This window comes from Pleurodeles waltl, chromosome 7 (genome assembly GCF_031143425.1).
Source record: "Pleurodeles waltl isolate 20211129_DDA chromosome 7, aPleWal1.hap1.20221129, whole genome shotgun sequence".
NCBI lineage: Eukaryota > Metazoa > Chordata > Amphibia > Caudata > Salamandridae > Pleurodeles > Pleurodeles waltl.
In genome coordinates this window covers 1,553,352,775-1,553,364,276 of record NC_090446.1, presented here as the reverse complement: position 1 = coordinate 1,553,364,276, position 11,502 = coordinate 1,553,352,775, and the positions used below count along the sequence as shown (strand labels likewise).

The 11,502-nt window shown below is 41.7% G+C and overlaps 1 pseudogene; it reads left to right on the top strand.

Moving 5' to 3' along the window:
- Window positions 1-4,438: 4,438 nt before the first annotated feature.
- LOC138247113 (WD repeat and FYVE domain-containing protein 2 pseudogene) lies at window positions 4,439-5,329 on the top strand (annotated as a pseudogene).
- The last annotated feature ends 6,173 nt before the right edge of the window (window positions 5,330-11,502 follow it).

Here is an 11,502-nt window from a genome sequence, read left to right as displayed (position 1 = left end):
CATAGATTTCCTTTCTTCTTAATCGTTGATATTCATCTTTTTCTTTAGCACTGCTTACAATAGATTCTTTTTCCACACCACAAGAAAGATGTTTCCTAAGCCAGGGAGATAACACCATTATCTGACAGAATCGCACCAGGATTCCCCTACCTGCTGAAAACTTTGGAGAGGAAATCCACAACAACCTTTGAAGTGATCTCAGAAACAATGCACACTTCTGGCCAACGAGAAAGCATATCCATTAATACAATTATATACTTCGAACAAGACCTAGAAGACACAGGTCCCATAATGTCAATAGCAACTTCGTCCCACACCTCATTTGGATTTTCTTTAAGTACTAATGGTTGAGTTCTCACCTTAAGTGTCTTGTCTGCCAAACAGCATTCAACGCAATCACGTACTTTCCTTTCTAAAGCAATATCCATTCCTGGCCACCAATATGATGTTCTCATTCTTTCCTTAGTTTTGCTTATGCCGGGATGACCAGAATGTGACAGAGCAAGAAGGCGGTCACGTAAAGATAACGGAGGAACAAGTTTGTTACCCCTTAGCAACAAACCTTCATGTAACCACAACTCATTCCACACTTTCTTGTATGGTAAAATCGAGGTGCCACGATAATCCTTCAGTTTCCCTGTCACCAGTAGATTTATCACATTAGAAAGATCTTCATCTTTACTTAATTCTTCACGCCATTCACCTTCTAAAACACATCCATCTGTTATAGTACAAACTCGTACCTTTTCATCCGTCCACCATGACATGCTATCACACTCATCAATAACATCATCAGACACTAACCTAGACAAGCAATCCGCCGTCTTGTTGTCACATCCTGGAACATATTTCACTGTAAAATTATAATCTTGGAGCCCAACTATCCACTTACAAATGCGAGAAGAAACATTATCCAAACCCTTCTTACCAAATATTTGTTGCAATGGTTTATGATCGGATAGTACTTCAAAAGAAATTCCCCAAAGAAACTGTTTAAATTTCTTAACGGCCCAATAAATTGCGAGAGCTTCTTTCTCTATAGTAGAATAATTAAATTCTGCACCACGTAAAGTGCGAGAAGCAAACGCAACCGTGGTTTCAAATCCCTCTCTCAGTTGCTTCAATACACACCCCAACCCCTTATCAGATGCATCAGTGATAAGGTGACACAGAAGACCAGGTTGGAAGCTACTGAGAGATTGGGCAGAAGAGAGTGCTTCTTTAAGATCCTGAAACTCCATCTCACAATCCTTTGACCAAACAAATTCACTCCCCTTCTTGAGTAAAAATCTAATGGAGTTTGATCTTTTAGCAAAATTGGGAATGTACCTAGCATAGAATTCTGCCATGCCTAAAAAGATCTGAATATCTTTCTTACAACTCGGAGTAGACAAATCTGCAATAGTACGTACTAAATCATCTTTCGGCTTAACACCATCACCTGAAATAACATGACCTAAATACGTTATTTGAGACTGACCAAATTTACACTTTTCTTTTTTCAGTGTGATGCCCTTGGCTCTGAACAGCGAAAGAACACTTCTCAATTTCTTGATATGTTCTTCATGAGTGTTGGTGAACACAAGAACATCGTCCTGGAAAAAACACACACCCCCCAACCCACCTAAAACATCTTGCATTAGTCTCTGAAACACAGCTGCTGCTGAACATAAACCAAATGGCATACGATAAAATTTGAAAACACCAAAGGGAGTAATAAAAGAAGTGAGAAGTTTAGAATCTTCAGTCGGTTGCACTTGGTGATACGCAGAAGTTAGGTCAAGGGTAGAAAAAACGTTCGCATCTCCTAATGAACTTATCATTTCATTGATGTTCGGTAATGGAAATCTGTCTTCAACCACTTGCTTGTTCAGGTTGCGAAGATCAATACACAGTCTAATGTCTCCAGAATGTTTGGTCGCAACCACTATGGGAGCTATCCATTGTGCTGCTTCCACTTCCTGGATAATTCCACTGTCTTTAAGCCTTTCAAGTTCCTCCTTCACCTTTCCTTTTAAACTTATAGGAATGTTCCGTACCTTTGAAACTATGGGTTGTGCATCTTTCCTCAAAACAATCCTATGTTTGTAGCCCTTTATGCAACCTACCTTGGCACTAAATACATCAGGATATTCATTCCATAATTGCCGTTCAAGATCCGACAACTGTTGCACCGTAACCTGTGGCACTGCATTAGGGTTCAAAACAATTCCCAATTCCTTCTGATGAGGCCAACTTAAAATGGTATCTCCAACCATAGGAACGTAAATTTTCCCTGTTATTTCATTTCCTTTGAAATTAATCTTTGCATTAAAGTACCCTTTCAATTCAATAGGTTTGCCACCATACGAAAAGGGCAAAACATCAGGCAACAGCAGATCAACTTTACCTTCAAAGGATTTCTTATAATCTTCCACTGACACAAGAGATAGTTTGGCACCAGAATCCATCATCATTGTGATAGGAATTTCATTTATCATAACAAGGTCCTTTGGATACTCACAACGAACAGTGGAAATGCAGTTAACATCGTTAACTATTTGTAAGATGAAAGGTTGATTATCATTGTCATCTGATACTTCATTGATTTTTATGTTGACTTTATTAGTGGATTTACAGCACTTAGCGAAATGGCCTTTTTTGTTACATTTGTTGCAGACAACATGAATAGCTGGACAGTCTTTGAAGTTCGCTAGATGAGAAGGTGACCCACATCTAAAGCAACATGTTTTAGTTTTGTTCTTTAAGTTAATGGAGTTTTTAGGTTTTACATCAATTTTGTTTAAAGAAGAAGAAAATTTGGAATTCTTTAATGTTTCAATACACGCTTGAGAATGTTCAATTTGTTTGGCAACTTTCAACACCTCATCAAGAGAAGGATCACTCTTGGACCATAGAGCTTCTCTAATTTTATCACACTTGCATTCTAACATAAATTGATCTCTAATGCGTTCTTCAATAGTAGTACCAAAATTGCAAAGAGAAGCTAGTTTACGAAGTTTCGTTATATAGTCTTCTATAGATTCTTCATCCATCTGTTTACTTTTGCCAAAATAAAACCTTTGTAGGAGAATCGATACTTTAGGCAAAAAATGTCTGTCAAGGCGGAGAAGAGTTTCATCGAAATCATTTAAAGGAGCATCACCAACTGCTCCGTCCAAATTTGACACTGCAGGTAAAGTATCTAATATTTCTTGCCCTTCCGCACCTAAGCAATGTTGTAGAAGAGATGTCTTCTTTTCAATAGATAGATTGGTTCCACAAACCTTTAGGTATGTTAAAAAAACTTTTTTCCATTTTGGCCAAGGAATTGTCGGATCACCAGGAGAAGATAAGAAAAAAGGAGGAGGAGAAATGTTCTGCATTATACAAAATCAGAAGAATAAAGATGAAAGAAAGTTAGAGTAGAAATAGCAAAACTAAAGAAAGAGAGAAATTCAAAGAAAAGAAAGCAGAGAACAGAAGAAATAACCGATGTAACCAGGTTAATAGTATGCTAATATGTTAATATTATGGTAATGCTTGTATGTTAATATGCAAAATATACTATTTGCAAAACAATAGAAACAAAAGTGCAGGAGGAAGAATACCAATGTGCCAAAAGATGGGTACTAGAAATGAAACACTGACAACATAGGCAACGATGCGCACACAACTAGAAAACAGGTGTATACACACAAAACGCGAGAAAGAAAGTCTGCGCGTTTATATAGTAACACTAGTATGCGCATTTAAATAGTAACTCTAGCGGCAAAACAAGCCGCGAACTAAAATTAAATGTAAGCGTTCCTCGTTGCCCGGTAACCGCACGCGCGGCCAAACAACGAGAGGTTTTCTCTCAGCACGCGAAGGAAAAAATGCTTTCCTCGCTGACTGAGAGCCGCGCGCACGTAATAAAAGCAGAGAGAGAACAACGCTTTCCTCGTTGCTCAGAAACCGCGTAAACCGCGGTCGAGCAGCGTGGATAAAAGTAAACAAAATTAAAAGAAAAGCAATTAAAAGATAAACAGGAATGGAAATTAAAAGGCAATAGAGGAATAAAATAGAGAATAGCATATAAAGTAAAATAAGGTGATCTACAATACCAGACCCAAAATAGACCAGAGTTCCTGTTTCAGAACTGAGGTTCGTCAACTCGTCGGCAAAATGTAGTAGTTGGTGTAGTGATGGGAACATCCACACAGATGATGTTGATAACGGCCTTTTATTCAGTACAAGTTTCTCAAGTCAGATAACAGGAACTCCAGCCTTCCATAAAACCTCCAGCACCCTCAACTGTCCAGCACGGAATGCTCGGCAGCTGAGGGAGATACTAAATGCCACATGTGCGAGCACGACTAGCCTGGAAATGGCAGACCTGTTCCCGGAAGTAGAGCTGCCCCTCCCACTTAGCTGACAGGTCTGCGACGACTCCTCCTCCCGCTCCTGCTGACTGTGTTTTGGTTCCTGGTAGCAGTAGGATGTGAGAGCAAGGGGGCGGGCAGCAGTGCTCAGCATGGCCGCCGAGATCCATCCCAAGCCGTTGACCCGTAAACCGATACTACTCAGTAAGGTGGAGGGCTCCCAGGAGCTGGTGAACATGGCTGTGACAGTTCCTAAGGAGGACGGTGTAATCAGTGTGTCAGAAGACAGGACTGTTCATGTGTGGATGAAGCGGGACAGTGGACAGTATTGGCCTAGTATTTATCATGCAATGCCAGCTCCATGTTCATGCATGTCTTTTAACCCGGAAACCAGAAGGCTGTCCGTAGGCCTAGACAATGGTACAATCTCAGAATTTATTTTAGCTGAAGACTACAACAAAATGACACCAGTTAAATCTTATCTCGCTCACCAAGGCAGGGTAACAATGGTGCTGTTTGTTCTGGAAATGGAGTGGGTCTTAAGCACAGGGCAGGACAAGAACTTTACCTGGCATTGTTCAGAGAGTGGCCGCCGTCTTGGCAGTTACCGCACAGGTGCCTGGGCTGCATGTCTACAATTCGACATTGAGACCCGCCATGTGTTTGTAGGTGATCATTCTGGACAGGTCACAATTCTGAAACTGGAGCAAGAAAACTGTAGTCTTGTCACAACATTTAAGGGACACACAGGTAGTGTGACAGCTCTGTGTTGGGACCCAGTGCAGAGAGTTTTATTCTCTGGAAGTTCAGATCATTCCATTATCATGTGGGACATAGGAGGCAGAAAAGGGACCGCACTTGAGCTGCAGGGGCACAATGACAAGATACAGTCTATATCGTGTGCTCATCATACACGACAACTCATATCTTGCAGCCTGGTGCGATTCTGTCAGATAATGGTGTTCAATTCACCTCGAAATTTATGAGAGATTTCCTGGTATCTAGGGGTATTGTTCACAGAAAATGTGCACTTTATCATCCTGAAACCAATGGTATGGTGGAGCGTTTCAATAGAACTTTGAAAGAAACCATCCAATTAGCTAAAATAAATGGAGTTGGTTGGGAGAGTTGGGTGGAGAATAAAGTGGAAGAGTACAGGTTCACTCCACATTCCAGCACGGAATGCTCGGCAGCTGAGGGAGATACTAAATGCCACAGGTGAAGCTGGAATATACCAAATAAATCACACACAATACAGATACCCCTAAAACATACCTTGTACCATGGCTGTGCCTGCATGGATGGGTAAAAGTAAAAGTAAAATGGTTGATACAGAACGGGTCAGGGAAAGAGTGAAGTCGTACCAACATCGATATGAATCTAGACACAATGATAAAATTGTGAGAGAGCAGAAAGGATACGAAATAGGGGTTTGGGTTAGAGTTAAGATAGGGAATATGGCAAGAAAGGGAGAATCTAAACTATCGGAACCAAGGTGCGTGTTGAAGGTGAAGGGAAATTGTGTTAAGCTATCGGATGGTAACTGGTGGAATGTGAGAAAAACAGTGAAATGTTCGGATATAGAGATAAATGAATGGTTGAAAAGGAACGAAACGGAGAAGAGTGACTGGAGAAAAAAATATATTAAAGAACAATGTAAGAGCGAGGGCATAATAAAAAGAGTCAGTGTAAGGGTGAGGCAACCCTCCAGGTTGTTGAAGGATTTCGTGTGAAAGCAGTATTGTAGTTGAAGTAAATTTATGGTTATTAGTAGTAGTAAGTGTTTATATGTTATTGTAGGATAGGGGATGTGTTGCATTGTATCTTGTAATCAGAAGGAATAGAACTCGGCTGTCACCCGGCAACGGGGGAGGCATTCGAGAAGGGAGAGACGGCAGTTAGATGAAGGAGTTGCGGTGGACAGCCGGGCAGGGTCATTACGAATAAACTAAATTACCTGAGAGGAGAACTGGTGTATTCTGTTTATTCACGACATATTATTGGCGACGAGGGAACCCGTGCACAACCCTGACCCGGTGAAAGACGTGAGACGTCAGCTGTGCTGGAAGTGCCGAGGATTTGCGAGAAAGAGAAAGGTGTCAGCAGGATGAGGATCGGCAAGTTCGGCGAGTGAGGTTTAGTGAGCGCAAAGCAGCGAGATTTGTTATTAAAAAAAAAATATATATATATATAAAGAAAAAGAAGGAAGTAACCAGCGCGGCACAGTCAACGAAGTGGTTGCTAAGCAATGTTAGGCAACGCGCGTGCAAGGGACTAAAGCGCGCTACGATTAACACATAGCGGTTGCTAAGCAACACCAGGCGACGCGCTTGCAACAAACGGAGTAGTTTTAAAGCGAAATGCGAAGCGGCATTTTCTTAAATCAAACAAACAAAAGGAACGTGTAAATAGAGAAGAGATCGTTTTAATATATTTAGGACAAATTGTATGATACACTATAAGAAAAAAAAAAAGAAAGAACAGCACGGAGATATAGCGACTATATGTTAACGTACTGTATGATACAATGTAAATATAAGGAAAACTGTACAAAGACAGCGTATACAACTGTTGATTGTACAATTTACAGTGTGAATAAGTAGGAAAGATAAGAAGTGTAAGTGAACATGGCAACACACTCCATTATTCCACCACCTGCATTTTTACAACTCCCTGGTGAACCCTGCATGGCCTGGGAAGATTGGAAGGACGCTTTCATGACTTATTTAGAGGCCATTGGAGGGCTAAATTTATGGTTATTAGTAGTAGTAAGTGTTTATATGTTATTGTAGGATAGGGGATGTGTTGCATTGTATCTTGTAATCAGAAGGAATAGAACTCGGCTGTCACCCGGCAACGGGGGAGGCATTCGATAAATCCAGCGTGGTAAAATATTTCCCACCTCGAACATTAGCCAACATTTCATGTATTCTTGGTAATGGATACCGGTCAATCAATATGCTGTTATTCAGATCCCTCAAGTCCACGCACATGCGAATTCGGCCATCAGGTTTCCTGGCTATTACAATAGGACTTAACCACTCAGACACTTCTATCGGTTCAATCACACCCTCCTTACACAGTCTTTGAAGTTCCTCCTTTAATTTTCCTTTCAGCGCTAACGGTACTGCCCGTGCCTTGTGCACCTTCGGCACAGCATTTTTTCTTAAAATTATCCGGTGTTGAAAACCTTTGAGGCAACCCAACTTTTCCTTAAACAGCTCCGGATAAGCAGCTATCCACTTCCCATCTCTGCTTTCCTTTGTTAACAACACTTGTTCGGGATGATTGGGGTCCAAAACTATGCCCAATGCACACTGCTCCTTCCATCCTAGTAATGATCGTCCTTGTTGCACAACATACACCTTTCCTTGTGTTTCTCTATCTTTAAATCTTAGCTCTGCTTCAAAGTAACCTACTACAGGCAGTTTGCCCCCACTGTACCCTTCCGGTACTACATCCGTGGGTTTAAGTTCGTTGTTTTTCAAATCGCCCCATACCTGTTCGTCTATTAAAGTAAATGGTGAACATGAGTCCGCCCACATGTGTGTCAGTTTCCCGTTTATCTCTACAACACATTTAGGTGGCTTATATTCCATGGTTTTACTTCCAAATTGAGTGCACACTGTTGTAGCTCCTTCTTCCACAACTAAGACTTCCAACTCATTTTCACTAGTGCTACTGTCTTCTTGTCCATCTCTTCTTACTGCATTTACAGATTTCCTGAATTTGGTTTCGTTAGACATTCTGCATACCCTAGCAAAATGTCCTACCTTCTTACATTTGAAACACCTCGTGTTTATGGCTGGACAATTTTTCGCTTCTGCTAGGTTTTTACCACTTCCACACCTGAAGCACTCCTTTCTCTTCCCCATGTTATCTTCAAATTTCCTTGTATACTTGTTAGAATATCGTACTTCTCCTACTATATCTTGTTCCTTAGTACTACTTGTATTATTAAGCTCCTTAACATATCGAGACGTGCTTTCCACATGTCTTGCAACTTCCACCGTCTTATCCAATGTCGGATTCTTTAAACTTAACAACTTCTCCTGTATCTTCACCTCCTTCATCCTATTAATAAACTGGTCCCGAATGATTTCATCATGCATATCTCTAAATTTGCAAGAAATAGCTAGTCTTCGTAGACTATTGACAAACTGATCAATTGTTTCATCCGGTTTTTGGGTGCATGAAAAAAACTTATGACGTTCTACCACAATGTTGATTTTCCTTCCGTAATTTTCCTCCAACGCTTTCATGGCATTTTCATATACATCTTCCTCATGATCTGAATCTCCTGCTTGTGTGTCATGTACTGTGCACAGGCAACAGCAGATCAACTTTACCTTCAAAGGATGTCTTATAATCTTCCACTGACACAAGAGATAGTTTGGCACCAGAATCCATCATCATTGTGATAGGAATTTCATTTATCATAACAAGGTCCTTTGGATACTGACAACGAACAGTGGAAATGCAGTTAACATCGTTAACTATTTGTAAGATGAAAGGTTGATTATCATTGTCATCTGATACTTCATTGATTTTTATGTTGACTTTATTAGTGGATTTACAGCACTTAGCGAAATTGCCTTTTTTGTTACATTTGTTGGAGACAACATGAATAGCTGGACAGTCTTTGAAGTTCGCTAGATGAGAAGGTGACCCACATCTAAAGCAACATGTTTTAGTTTTGTTCTTTAAGTTAATGGAGTTTTTAGGTTTTACATCAATTTTGTTTAAAGAAGAAGAAGATTTGGAATTCTTTAATGTTTCAATACACGCTTGAGAATGTTCAATTTGTTTGGCAACTTTCAACACCTCATCAAGAGAAGGATCACTCTTGGACCATAGAGCTTCTCTAATTTTATCACACTTGCATTCTAACATAAATTGATCTCTAATGCGTTCTTCAATAGTAGTACCAAAATTGCAAAGAGAAGCTAGTTTACGAAGTTTCGTTATATAGTCTTCTATAGATTCTTCATCCATCTGTTTACTTTTGCCAAAAACACTGACAACATAGGCAACGATGCGCACACAACTAGAAAACAGGTGTATACACACAAAACGCGAGAAAGAAAGTCTGCGCGTTTATATAGTAACACTAGTATGCGCATTTAAATAGTAACTCTAGCGGCAAAACAAGCAGCGAACTAAAATGAAATGTAAGCGTTCCTCGTTGCCCGGTAACCGCACGCGCGGCCAAACACTGACAACATAGGCAAAGATGCGCTAGTAACTCTAGCGGCAAAACAAGCCGCGAACTAAAATTAAATGTAAGCGTTCCTCGTTGCCCGGTAACCGCACGCGCGGCCAAACAACGAGAGGTTTTCTCTCAGCACGCGAAGGAAAAAATGCTTTCCTCGCTGACTGAGAGCCGCGCGCACGTAATAAAAGCAGAGAGAGAACAACGCTTTCCTCGTTGCTCGGAAACCGCGTAAACCGCGTTCGAGCAGCGTGGATAAAAGTAAACAAAATTAAAAGAAAAGCAATTAAAAGATAAACAGGAATGGAAATTAAAAGGCAATAGAGGAATAAAATAGAGAATAGCATATAAAGTAAAATAAGGTGATCTACAATACCAGACCCAAAATAGACCAGAGTTCCTGTTTCAGAACTGAGGTTCGTCAACTCGTCGCCAAAATGTAGTAGTTGGTGTAGTGATGGGAACATCCACACAGATGATGTTGATAACGGCCTTTTATTCAGTACAAGTTTCTCAAGTCAGATAACAGGAACTCCAGCCTTCCATAAAACCTCCAGCACCCTCAACTGTCCAGCACGGAATGCTCGGCAGCTGAGGGAGATACTAAATGCCACAGGTGAAGCTGGAATATACCAAATAAATAACACACAATACAGATACCCCTAAAACATAAAAATACTACAACAAAATACTACCTACAATATAGTTCTAGAAATAAACCCAATACTACAGAAATGCTTTGTTCTGCCTTCCTGGGACTGAGCTGCTCAGCCCCTAGGAGGGCAGAACCCTGTCTGTGAGGTGGCAGCAGCTGTAGCAGCAGTGCAAGCCTCAGAGAGCTGCTTTGGCAGTACTGGGGGTCCATAGTCGAGCTCCCAGGATGCATGGAATTGGCTCCCCAGTGCCAGATTTGGAATGGGGGGACAATTCCATGATCTTAGACACCTTTCATTGCATTATTCGGAGTTACCATTGTGAAGCTACATATAGCTATTGACCACTATGTAGTGCACGCAGGAATTGGCCCTGGACTGTGTGGGTGCACCTTTGCTAGTGCAAGGTTGCCATCACACTTGGTAACTTTGCACCTAGCCTTCAGTAAATGAAGGTTAGACATATAAGTTACTTAGGTGTAGTGAAAATGGCTGTGAAATAGTGTGTGCACTATTTCACTCAGGCTGCAATGGCAGCCCTGTGAAAGGATTTGTCTGAGCTCCTTATGGGTGGAAAAAGAAATGCTGCAGCCAATATGGATCTCCTGGAACCCCAATGCCCTGGGTCCTTGGATACCATATGCTAAGGACTTGTAAGGGGGGTCCAGTGTGCCAATTGAAATTGGTAAATGAAGTCACTAGCCTACAGTGAAAAATTTAAAAGCAGAGAGAGCATAAGCTCTGAGGTTCTGATTAGCAGAGCCTCAGTGACACAGTTAGGCACTACACAGGCATACACATTAGGCCACAAACTATGAGCACTGGAGTCCTGGCTAGCAGGATTCCAGTGAGACAGGTAAACCACACTGATGCAGGTTTTTATCTATGAGCACTGGGGTCCTGGCTAGCTGGATCCCAGTGATACAGTAAAAACACACTGACACACACTCACAAAAAGGCCAAAAGTGGGGGTAACCATGCTCGAAAGAGGCTACTTTCTCACAAGATGAGTCTCAGGAGGTCAATGGCCTCCTCGGTGAGGACAGCAGGGCAGACTGTGGCAGGGCCTGAGGTGCCTGGGGCAACTGGGTGGGGGGCTACCGGGAGGGCGGTGCTGGTAGGGCAGAGGATGTTGCAGCCGGGGTGGTCCCAGAGGGGTCCGCCACCACCAGGGAGCTTCCATCAGAGGAGGAATCTGAGTCAGATGTCGTTGCTCTAGTCTCCCCCGTGGTGCTCCCCTCGCCCTCCAACCCACTGGTCCTCTCGGTGACGGTGCTCCCTGCCTCCTGGGTCC